Source organism: Callospermophilus lateralis, unplaced genomic scaffold (genome assembly GCF_048772815.1).
Source record: "Callospermophilus lateralis isolate mCalLat2 unplaced genomic scaffold, mCalLat2.hap1 Scaffold_127, whole genome shotgun sequence".
Taxonomy (NCBI): Eukaryota; Metazoa; Chordata; class Mammalia; order Rodentia; family Sciuridae; genus Callospermophilus; species Callospermophilus lateralis.
In genome coordinates, this window is record NW_027512450.1 from 2,545,575 (window position 1) to 2,558,469 (window position 12,895).

The 12,895-nt window shown below is 39.0% G+C and overlaps 1 pseudogene; it reads left to right on the plus strand.

The window, feature by feature from the left end:
* Positions 1 to 7,489: 7,489 nt before the first annotated feature.
* LOC143387312 (sorting nexin-5-like) lies at positions 7,490 to 8,452 on the plus strand (annotated as a pseudogene).
* The last annotated feature ends 4,443 nt before the right edge of the window (positions 8,453 to 12,895 follow it).

Below are 12,895 nucleotides of genomic sequence, written 5' to 3' on the forward strand. Positions count from 1 at the left end.
GAGCTGCTGGTGGGGAGGTGGGGTGCTGCCCCAGACTTTATTACTAGATTGTACCCATTTAAACCCCATGATACTTAAAAGCATTCTTCCTCCTATCCTAAACCATTCCACGCTATCTGTAGATCCTGAACTACTATAATAATACTTCATTAAAACATAATCAAATCCTGGATAGAAAGTTTTAAATTAGTTACATGGTCATTGGTGTGGACTCCTGCCTCATGAAAATATACTCTGTACTAAGGCAAAATAAACACAACTTCACTCCATCACTTGTCTATAACTATCTGGTTTCTCAAAGACAAAACTCCTGAAAAGAGATAAATAAATAAGAACAGAATTTCAGCGCAAGAGAAATTTAAAAATAAAGCAAAGAGAATAAGAAGTACCAGGGAGAATATGAAGAACTATTTTTTTATTCTAAACATTTGTCTTGGTCCACTTTGTGCTGCGATAACTGACATGGATGGTTTATAAAGAACAGCGATTTCTTAAAATTCTGAAGCGTAGGAATTTCAAAGTTGAAAGGTTCACATGTGGCAAGGACTTTCTTGATGCATCATTCCATGGTGGAAAGTGTGATGGCAAGAAAGGATGAGAGGTGGGGGCTTACCCTTTCATTAGGAACTCACTGCCCCCCCCATATTCATTCCTATGGCGATGCCCTTAATGACCTAATCACCTCTTATGAGGATCTTCCTCTCAACTGTGTTGCGATGGAGACTGAGTGTCTAACACAAAGTTGGGGGACATAGTAAACCACAGTGATGGTCAAGAATGAGAAAAATGATGACACAGCTCTAATATTAGACTATGAGATACAGAGGATAACATGAAAATGGAATCCAGGGAGCTGGGTCTGATCCAGGATGACCTGAAACGGTATAAAGACCAAAGAGAAAGGCCACTGCTGGGCATTGGAGCAAATGCTAAAAAAAAACAGAGGATAATCAAGAACCTGAGCCAACTTTTGTTACCGAAGTAAGGCTGAAAAGCAGAAAGAGATTTTATATTTCAGATGAACTTCTTAGAAAAAAAAGAACTATTAATTCACCTAGGAAAAATAAAATGAAAAATCCAGTCCCTTATACCTTTTAAGAAAGATTTGAATCTTATATCTCTGGGGGAAAATATCACTTTTCATACTTCTTGAATAGAAGGCTTCTAGCAACATTGTCCTTACGGTCAAGTTAACCATAAAATCATGTTCTGTTTTCTCCTTTTCATTAAAACCTGTCCACAAAAATGTCTGCCATCATTTGCACAAGGTATTCAAACATCTGCATTATTTTTATAGAATGTTAGCAAAATGCATTTTGTGTGAAGGGTGATTTCCTATACCAGTAAACAAATGATAAAGAAAATTATCTCCACCTAAGAACAAATTAAGCCCTATCTGTGTTCTTTCCTCTTTCTACTTTCTAAGGGAAGCAAATCATTAACCACATGACAAACAATCCAGTACTGTGGTCGTTCTGCAGTGTTGACCAGCATGAACGCCTTCAGTTCACATACCAGGAACTTCCTGAAACTTTACACAGAAAGCACATAATACTTCCCTTTCTTAATGTCATATGGGCTGGTCATATAAGAGGTATTAAAATATAAGCAATATGTCTGGAGTTTTCAAAACTAGGCAAAACCTACCTTACTCTTTTGAAAATCGTAATTTTTTTTTTACTTTTATTTTTGTTAAAATGAATTCCACTCTCCTAGTTCTCAAAAATTTCAATTAAAGTATTTCTGAACTTCTTTCTTTAAAGCTCTGTTATGGGCTGGGGATGTGGCTCAAGTGGTATCGCGCTCGCCTGGCATGCTTGCGGCCGGGGTTTGATCCTCAGCACCACATACAAACAAAGATGTTGTGTCCACCGAAAACTGAAAAATAAATATTAAAAATTCTTTCTTTCTCTCTCTCTCTCTCTCTCTCTCTCTCTCTCTCTCTCGCTTTCTCTAAAAAAAAAAGCTCTGTTATGCCCTTTTAATAATATTCTAGGTACTACAAAGAATAATTATCTGGCTTCCATGTTGCACTCCTGTAATCTCAGTGATTTGGGAGCCTGAGGCATGAGAATTGAGAGTACAAGGTCAGCTTCAGTATCTTAATGAGATTCTCAGCAATTTATTAAAACCCTGTATAATAATACAAAAAAAACATGGGGACTGGGTAACAAAAAAAATGGGGACTGGGTATGTAAGTAAGTGGTCAAGCATATCTTGGTTAATCTCTAATACCAACAAAAAAGAACAATTAATGGTTTAATTTAATTTTTAAATATCTGTGGTCCCAACCCTATAGAATAACGATGATAGAGGCAATGAACATCCACATAGCCTTCCTAATCTAACATGCTAAACGTTCATGGGTACTTTCAAAAAAAACTTTATTCTAATGAGACACTACATACACACACACACACACACACACACACACACACACACACACACCTAAATGAATCAGTCATGGAAGATCAAATTGTAAATAGTTATGCATAAATTACTTGGTAATGGTTCACTTACAAGAAGTTTGATCAAAAAATTAGGAATAGAATTAGGAGAGCCAGAAATATTTCACTATTCAACAATCTCACTTTTTGAATGAGAAAACCAAAGAGAGAGAGAGAGAGAGAGAGAGAGAGAGAGAGAGAGAGAGAGAGAGAGACTATGTTGGATGCAGTGGAATAAGGATTCCCCCAGTCTCTAGCTAGTGTTCCATCCCTTCCTCACTATAAAACCACAGATTTGGGCTGGGAATGTGGCTTAAGCAGTAATGCGCTCGCCTGGCATGTGCCGGGTGCTGGGTTTGATCCTTAGCACCACATAAAAATAAAATAAAGATGTTGTGTTCACTGAAAACTAAAAAATAAATATTAAAAAATTCTCTCTCTCTCTCTCTCTCTCTCTCTCTCTCTCTCTCTCAAAAAAAAAAAAAAAAACACCATCGATTAAAAATGCCTTAAGCTTAGAAAGCTGAAGCTGAAAGATTGCAAGTTCAAAGACAGCGTCATCAACTTGGCAAGGCCTGGAACAACTAATTTAGACCCTGTCTCAAAATAAAAATAAAATAAAATAAAAATGGCTGGAGATTTTTCTCAGTGGTTAAGTACTCCTGGATTTAATCCCTAGTACCAAAAGAAAAGTACTTTCTCTTCAGACAACATTTTTTAGTTCTTTGATTCTACTTAGCACTTAGAAGAGCACTACCACAATTTAACTGTTCTTTGGATCCTTTTTTATCATGTAACAAATCCCGAAACCTAGCAAGCTGGCTTTATTCCATGATTAATCCTTGAATTTCCCTGACTCCCAAACCCACCTTGCCTTCCATTTAATTAACTATAAAATCTCTTCATTAAAATCATCAATCATTTCATATTTCATCTTTATCATAACCAAAGCAAAAAGAAGGGTCCTTGTTTTTTCTGAGTATCTTGGTATCCCTCTTGGAAACCTCTTTATCCTGGGAAATCTACCTGTGCACTGGGCTGCACCTGGCCTTGTACTGGCATTGCCTCATGTTAGCCAACATTCTTGTTTTATTTTCTTTATTTAAACAGTCATTTTATAAATTAATATGTATATAATGTAATTTCATCTGTATACATTACAATGCATGTTTTTTACAGGTATATATTTTATTGTTTTTGTTGTTGTTAGATATACATGAGAGCAGAGCATATTTTGACATATTATACAGACATGGAGTATGACTCATTCCAACCAGGATCTCGTTCTTGTGGTTGTACATAATGTGGCATTACACCGGCAGTGTATTTGTTGAACTCATGGAAGTGTGTCTATAGCAACCACCCACAAACCCTGAAAAGCAGAAGTCTTGGATTGCATAAATGTCCATATGCCTTGAGTGAACATCACTGATTTGCCTCATCTGATCCTTACATAAAGAGACAAAATGATAAAAATATATTCAGAACATGGTTCAAGTGAAGATATATATATATATATATATATATATATATATATATATACACCTCCTATATTCCTTCTCCTCTGCCCCAGAGAGGCAGTCAGGCTCAAGCTGAAGTCCTGGTGCCATCTAACTGGAACTTCTCTGAGAGGGTGAACAGACATTCTCCAGATCCATATTAATGAAGATAGAAGTCCTGGTTTAGAATCACATGGAAGTCCCCAAATCTAGATGCTATAAGAACTTCCAATCTCTTTCCCAAAGAGCACTGAGGAGACCTCCTTCAAAATAGGAGACTATCACCAGAGAGGGAATTACATCTGTGTGAGGCTTATGAGGGGGAAAACACCCAACTGTCCAGGAAAAATGAGGGTCCTGGTTCCCAGATCTCTTGAGCTCCTGAGGCGGGAACTCCTCATCAACTCACCTCCCCACTGGACCACCCCTTGGGAAATGGTATACATGTCACGAGTTCTAGGAGTAAGGAGGTGGACATAGAAGGGACCCATGGTAAAGGTGGGTCATGCTGGCAAGAATTCTGTAGTAAAGACAAGGTGTTATTTTCAAGTAATTAACAGGAACATGGCCTCCATCCAGAAGAGGAAGGGAATCAAGAAAAGTTCGGAGTACTTAGCTCTCCATGCATTAGGTCATCCCCAGTGAACCACTGAATTGTGAAATGTTGTGGGGAACAAGTTGCCAAGGAGAAGGCACGGATGGCATCCCCCCAGAGTGATCAGGCCTATATCCATAGTTTCAGAGAAAAAACTGAATTGACTAGCACTTGGCCTACCAAGGCTGAAAATTCCAGAATCCATCATGTCTTTAACAAGGGGGCCACTCTCTGCCTCACTAAACTCTGAGGTGATGAAGAACATCCCCAACCACCATGTGTGAGCAACAGGGAATAATGAACAGTGCAGGTGAGGGGAACAACAGGCCAATTTGCCTTCCTCCAGAGGGTCTATGAACAGTGGGCTGTAATAGCTGAATATGAGTTCCTGCGGGAAGCCACCATGAGATGCATGAGGATCTTTATAGCAGAGAAGCCAGCGAGGGGGTACCAATTGGGAACTTACAGCGGCAATCCCTGCTATCAAGATCGCCCTTTGCAAGTGAACTCCCCCTCCATTCTGCCAAAAGGTCCCTAAGCATCACCAGAGATGGGCATGACCCTTTAAGAATTGAGCAACCTGCCTGCCCCTACCTTTATCCTGTTTTGGTGAAGAATTTTCTATCAAAAATCTTTGATGTTTTCTGATATAAATAAATCAAGCGTGGGCTCCCTTCTTTGTTAGAAGCTAAACCCATCTGGTCAGCTTGGCCCATGACTGCCCTCACTCTGAAACTACTTTTCTGTGTCCTGCGGTTATCTTGTAGTGGTACTACTTAGCTTTTATTTACAGCCAGCCCATGCTTCTGGAGGGAACCTATTCCCTCGCCCTTGCAGGATGTGGGCGAAAAGTTCAGATGCCCCTCCCAGCCACCCACATGTTTGTGAGCCCAGGACTCCTCTCCGGGCCTCAGGGAGGAGGAAGGTGGAATTGTTGGAACATTAGGTCACAGCCTGCTTGTAATCCTGGAGGAAACTGCAATCGGCCACAGGCTGTGTATTAGGCTGTCTTCTCACAGCTTCAGGAAGCCACGACAAACTCTGTTTGGAGCTTGGGTCCCAGAAGCAGACCCTGGCAGTAAGATTTGGGTGCAAGTTCTTCAAGAGCGAATTATCAGGGAGTAGGGAGACCATATGGAAGCCCAGCAAGGATGTGGGCTCCATATGTGAGATTGACCTGCCAGCCCAGAGTTGTGAATTCCTCCCTGGCCTTTTGCCATCCAAGCTGGGAGAACCAGAGGTGATTTCCACTTGTTATTTAGGAGAGCAATGTTTCCTTGAGTGCTCTTGTTGTGGATGTCCAATATTTTAAATACTATGGTATAAAGTTTAAAATGCTTAAATACTATGGTACAAAGGCAAAGTGTCTCATGTTAATTAATGGGAAGGAAGACTATGAACACAATATATATAGAGAGGGAAGAAAACACAAACATACACAATTACAGTCCTCAATTGTGTTAACTGATCATGTATCTAAGGGGAATTGGTTCTAGGATTCCTCCATGAATACCTAAATCCATGGATGTTCAATCTCTTACATCAAATGCTGTAGTATTTGCCTATAAACTATATATTCCTGTATGCTTTAAGTCAATTCTAGATTATGTATAATATCTAACACTGTGACAGTGCACTGTAAATGATTGGTATACTGTATGGCCTATGGAATAATGACAAAAAAATAGTCAGTACATAGACACAATTTTCAATCTAGGTTTGTTTAATCTGAAGATGCAGAAACTGTGGACATGGAGTGTCAACTGTATCTACTTTCACTACCCATTTAATATTCTTTTTTGTCTCCATCAAAAACTCAGCAGATCTTTACCTGGTGTGTGGAAAGGGACCTAAACATTCATCCCTAAGTGTCTTAAGTCTGAATTGAAGAGTTATAATTCCCATTGATGTCCCCAGGTCATGACAATACTAAGAGATTTCCATTCTAATTCATATTCACAGAGTATAATAATACTAAGAGAAAATCTAGGAGATCTCCTGTATCCTAGACTTGCTCTTCCTTGCCTCCATTGTAGTCTGTGGGGCCAGGGGCATTTAGGGCAGTACATTAGATATGGTACTTGCACCATCAGGGCCTGCCCAATCCAGTCTCATATGTTCCTCTTTCAGTCAATGACAGTGCTGCACTGCACGTGCAACCTAACAACTTGGGGAGCCAGGTTATAGCAGTTTGTGAGGGAAGCTCAGGTCACATGGTAACTTGGTGGCCAATAGTTGAATATCCAATCTCTATGAAAGTCGGGTAGCAGGCTAAGACCTGTCTCTAAAATGGAGATAGTTCTCTGAGGGTGATTACAGTGATTTGCTCAAAAATCTTGAAGGCTTGAGTGATGATTCACCTAGAGCCCTGTCTAAGGCTCTTCACAGCATCAATATTACAAGCACCATTCAAGCACCATTGTATCTGGTGGCTCAGGTGGCAAGGCAGACTATACATACTTTCCTGGGTCTCACTCTAACACAGAAGCTTTTGTGGTCAACAATATATGGGCTGTGCTCTGTCAAAGTGTACCTCACTGGAAGAGCATCAGTGCTGCTCTCCATGTCACAGTCTTCTGGTCAGTGGCCTCTGTGTGGTGCTGAGTAAGGCCATGCAGCCCCTGCTCTAGAGCTGCATTGCCAAGACCATGGTTCCTGAGTAGCTGCAACAGCAGGAGGACCGTGACAACCTGAGGTCTGTGTCTGTGCACCTGAATGTTGATTCCTCACTTCAGATTGACATACCTGATGCACTCAGTGACAGAGATAAGGTCAAGTTGACAGTGCACACCAAGACTCCACAGCCCACATTTCAGAGCCCAGAGTTTTCTGTCACCAGGTGACATCAAAACTTTGTGTGACTATATGATACTCTATTGAAGCCACAGACTAGGCTTATTATTCCTCCTGCTTCTACAAAACCAAATTTCGATGGTCCTCAAAAGAAGATGCAGAAACTGGCAGAGGGTGAAGGATCTCTGACAAAAGAAGAATTTGCAAAGATGAAGCAATAACTGGAAGCTGAGTATCTTGCTGTCTTTAAGAAGATTACGTCCTCTCATGAAGTATTTCTTTAGTAGCTTTTTCTCATTCTGTTCTCAGTAAATCACAAATTTCATGTTTTCTGGAACACAGTAAGGATCTAAGTATTTGGTGGAAAAAAAGAGATGTTTGGTGACTTCTTTAGAAGTGTGGTGAAAATTGCTGATGAAGTTCTTTTTCCTGCAGTTAAGGAGGTGGATGACTTCTTGGAGCAAGAGAACTTTCTTCTTTACTATTCCCACAGGATCAAGGATTCCTGTGCTAAAGCAGACAAAGTGACCAGATCTCATACAAATGTTGCTGATGATTATATTCACACTGCAGCCAGCTTGCACAGACTGGCTTTAGGTAAACACACGATCATCAAAAAATACCTATTGAAGTTTGCTGAACAATTTGAAAACCTTAGGAAAGTAGAGGGTAGAGTCTCATCAGATGAAGATTTAAAGATGACAGAGCTTCTCCGATATTACATGCTTACAGAGGCCGCGAAGGGTCTCTTATAGTGAAGGGTCTCTCATACAGAGGCACCAAAGGCTTCATCAACTAGAGAACTCAAATAAAGCTCTGGATAAGGCCCAGTTAAAAAGATTCTGCAATCTTTGTAATGTTTTGAATAACCAATTAAAAAAAAAAGTAAAAAAAAAAACAGCAAAGATGTCAAGTTGGCTGAGGAACACCAGGAGAATTGCTGCCAGAAATTAGAACAGCTTTCTGAATCTGCAAAAGAAGAGCTTATAAATTTCAAACAGAAGACAGTGGCAGCATTTAGAAAAAAAAACCTAATTGAGGTGTCTGAACTGAAAATAAAGGATGCCAGAAAGAATGTCTCCTCTTGCAGACCTGTTGACTAGTTCAAGAACAACTAATCTACCTTTTCTCTGAAGGAAACAAATGTGAAAACTGCATCACTTAAATCATTACCATAAAGTATGATTAGCTATGACTTTAAAATTATGTGAATAAATATTCTGATTTCTAAAAATCTTAACAATTAACCATGTTGGTTTAAAAATATATATTTTTAAAAATTTTTAAATATTTATTCTTAAGTTTTAGGTGGACACAATATCTTTATTTTATATTTATGTGGTGCTAAGGATTGAACCCAGTGCCTCATGCATGCTAGGCAAGCACTCTACCACTGAGCCACAACCCCAGCCCTTATTTTTTTTAATATTTATTTTTTATTTGAAGTTGGACACAATATCTTTATTTTATTTATTTATTCTTATGTGGTGCTGAGGATAGATCCCAGGGCCTCGCACATGCTGGGTGAGCACTCTACCACTGAGCCACAATCCCAGCCCCTAAAAATATTTTTTGCTGGTGATGTGGCTCAAGCGGTAGCGTGCTCGCCTGGCATGCTTGTGGCCCGGGTTCAATCCTCAGCACCACATACAAACAAAGATCCACCAATAACTAAAATAAATAAATAAATAAATTTTTAAAAATTCTCTCTCTAAAAAAATATTTTTTGCATGTTACTTGGACATAAGTAATCTTTTCCTTATGCATTTAATACCTCAAAATGGGCAAAATATAAATACTGGATTCTCATGTAGTTTGTCTTCAGTCACTTAAGAAAAGGTGTAGAAGACATGTGCCTTCTGGAAATGAGTAGACACAAGCACCAGTCCCATATCTGTTTCCCTAGTTCATGTGCCCATGTCCCCACAGACTGATTATGTTAGAGAGGTTCCAGTTCAACAAATAAGAACAGGTACTTGTTACAGCTAACAGATATTCCATTCCTTCATTAGATGCTTTTCTTTTTTTTCTCCTCATTACTCTCATGGTTCTTAAGTCACCTCAAGTTTTTTATAATAACAAGGGAAAGAAGTATACTATAAAATAATACAGCGTACTACAAAAAATATATGGACTGGTATAACTCACCAAAATAAAAAATATGATGCCTTCAAAATTTCAAGAGCTCTACTCAGCATATTTTCTCTATTGTTTTGGCTGTAAGAGAGCAGCAAATTACCCTTTACCTTAGAAGGGATACCTCAACAGGCCTCATATCACCAGACACTTAGCAGTGTTCTGAATTTTTTAGCAGGAAGATCTGAATTTTCATCAGAATTATTTCCTACCTTCTCACATGGAATTTGCTGAGAGTCATAGCCAAGTAGGAATGACACATGGCAATTTCCTTGTCAGCCTACCCAATGTTGCTTAGAGGGAGGACTCTCCATTGTGGAAATGGGCTTGCCTTGGACCCAGGTCATTTGAGTGACATTGCATGAATGTTTGAGAAAGGTGACTCTGCTCCTGCTGGGAATAGGGTGTATCCTGCTGCCTCAGGCGCCCTCTCCTTGAGTTCCCGCTGAGTTCTCACGGGATTCAGAGAGTATTTGGTATGCAGAGCCCGGTGGAGGTGTGGATTTTCCCAGAACGTGCATGTAGAGTGCTGGTTAGAGTTCGGGAATTAAGAATTGCTGTTTGAATCTACAAGGCTGTGAGTGGCTCGTGATTTTGTGCCCAGCCAGACTGCGGCAGGAACTATCTTAAAATGTATGAAGTAGTATCTTTTCACTAGGTCCAACCAACAGAATGGACCAGCATAACATCATATGGAACGGAAACTAGTGAAAACAAAGGACTAGAGAGTTGATATACCCTTGAGGAAGGACAAAGAATGTGTATTTATGGCCTTGCCAGAAAACAGCAAACTCTTTCTGGTGGACCTAATTGACAGGAAATGGAGAAAAATAAATTTTTCAAATCAATAACTGCATACCATGTGCCAAGGATGTGTCAAGCAATGAAACCAAATCTGCAATTAGAGATAATACCTAGTTAAACTTAGAATAATTCATTGTAATTTTCTAAGATTCATCTGTTTTTTTCCATTTATTTATTTATATATGTCAGCAAAATGCATTACAATTCTTATTATACTTATAGAGCACAATTTTTGATATCTCTGGTTATATATAAAGAATCCATCTGTTTTGTGCACAGGGTAAACAGGAAAGTTGAATGAGGATGTGGAAATCGCCAACCTTACATCTCTCAAGTCCTTGATGGCAGCACTACTCTCCAGTCCCTTCAGGAATGTGGTACTGTTTTTGGCTTGTGACTTTCTTCTAGGAAGGGACAGTTCTACTGTATGACACTTACCATTTTGCATCATAATAGCCCTAAATCCATAGGTCAGGAAATCACTGTGGGAATCATTGCTGTTGATGATTTTGACTATGCCAATTATACATTCCAGATCCAGGAAAATAGCCACAGAATGAGTCTGTGAACACAGAAAACCACTAGGAGAGAGAACTGAGATAAAACTCCACTGATCACTGGACCTCCATATGCCTAACAGGTAGACCTCACTGATGTTTAGTCTCCTAGGATTAATTTTAGTTCAGAGCCCATGTATTCAGTAGTCTCCAAAATTTCTGATTATTTCCTTTTTCTCATTGCATTTAACCTGATAAAAGATCATAGGTTCCTTTGAGGAAGACTGGGAGAAACACTAACAATATAAATGTTGGCAGTGTACCAGGACCCTTTCCCTTCCATTCAAAATATTGTGAATCTGTAAACAAACTCAAGCCTAGGAATTGATTGAGGGACAACAGGTTAGACATTTGTTCACTTGACCTAGTACTTTTTTGCTTAAACTGAACATGAATTTACTAGTCCTATCTATTTAATTTTGGGGAACACCTTGATCAAGTAACCAACACCATAGTCGTACATGAGGCAGACTCTTCTGATTGTTGCTTTGACTCATTACCTTACAGTTAGTTTCTGTCACCTGGCTCCTGCAATTCTAGTATCCAGCTACTCTCATTGAATTCAGAATTCCCAATTCAGTGGCCACAGTTCCCACTACACTGACTTGTGTAGAGGGAAGAGCAATCACCAAGTCCTCAAGAATGCCTGGGCTCCCCTCACTTATTTCTCACAGTTGTCAGGAAAAGTATATCTCCAAATATGGGTGACAAGATCTTAAGTGACAAATGCACTCTGACATTGAAATCCTCTAAGTCTTACAATCCATATGTCTACATTAAATCAAGACTGGTCTGACACTTCTAACTCATTCACTGTGAGCCATTTTTCAAATCATGTTTCAGCCAACTATATATACTTTGAAAGCCTTTTCTAAGTCCCCAAGCTCTAAAATTAACTGCACTTAGTAAACTCATATCAATAAACTCAGCCAGATCCAACTGTGTGTTCCCCTCCTTGTTATCCCATCTCTAATATTTGCTTTACATGTAAACTCCGATTTTCTTGGATAAACTGGAAAACTCAAATTGTTCTTATGGAGTATGGTTCACCTCTTCATGGTTCACATGTTGCACTTAACCCTGGGGCCTTCTGGTTTCAGACTCTAATTATAGGATTAGAACCATGAGGAATGAAGGGTTAGGTCCAGAGTAGAGGATTATTCCTTTGCCATACAACTGGCTGGTGTGGGGATGAAGCTATTATTTTTCCTTAGGTAATGCAAGGTTAACTCCTCAGATGATTTTGAAGAAGTTGCTTCTACTGGCAAAGACTATCATTGGAATTTAGGGATTCATTTTCTCTAAGTTCTTCAGTCTTTACTTATATTCCCAATTCAACTAATTTCTTCCAAATGAATGTCCTTACATTAAGAGTAGACATCCTGTGAAGATGACAATTCAATGTGAGTTGTAATTAAATCACCTAAAGGATAAGATTCTGGGTTTGATTTTAAATGAAAATAAGCTCTGCAGCTATGGGAGATAAAATCTCTCTCAAAACAGAAAAGCTTTCAAGTAGATTTGTGTGGCCCTCAGCCCTGGGCCCAACTTTTTCTCTTCCCATTTTGTTCTGTAACATTAGGAGCAATGTTTTTATATGCATTAATTTAGAACAGAATATTTGCAAGTACCATATATGTAATCACCCAAATTCTTGTTTTTTTGTGCTTGTTTAGGAATTTAGAAAGGGGATTTTTTTTATACCTCTTTAGTCATATCATGTCATGGACTATCATGCTCTCTTTACTACTGAAAAGAGAATCATTAATGTTTTTAAGTCAATATAGTAGAGAGTCAATTTTCAAAAATATAAAAGTAATTCAGAAAATTCATTCAAGATTTGTTCTTCAAGAACTACTCTCTAGAGAAATAGAACTCATGGTACAAACATACGTATGTGAATGTAATTTATATTAAAACCAAGCAACTCACACAATCATGAAAGCTGCAAGTCCAAAATATACAGAGCTAACATCTCAGTATGTCCAAAGACCACAAGAGTGCCTGCAAGAGTCCCATTTCCAAGGCCATCAGGGAGTGCTGTAGTGCAGTTCAGTGGCAGAG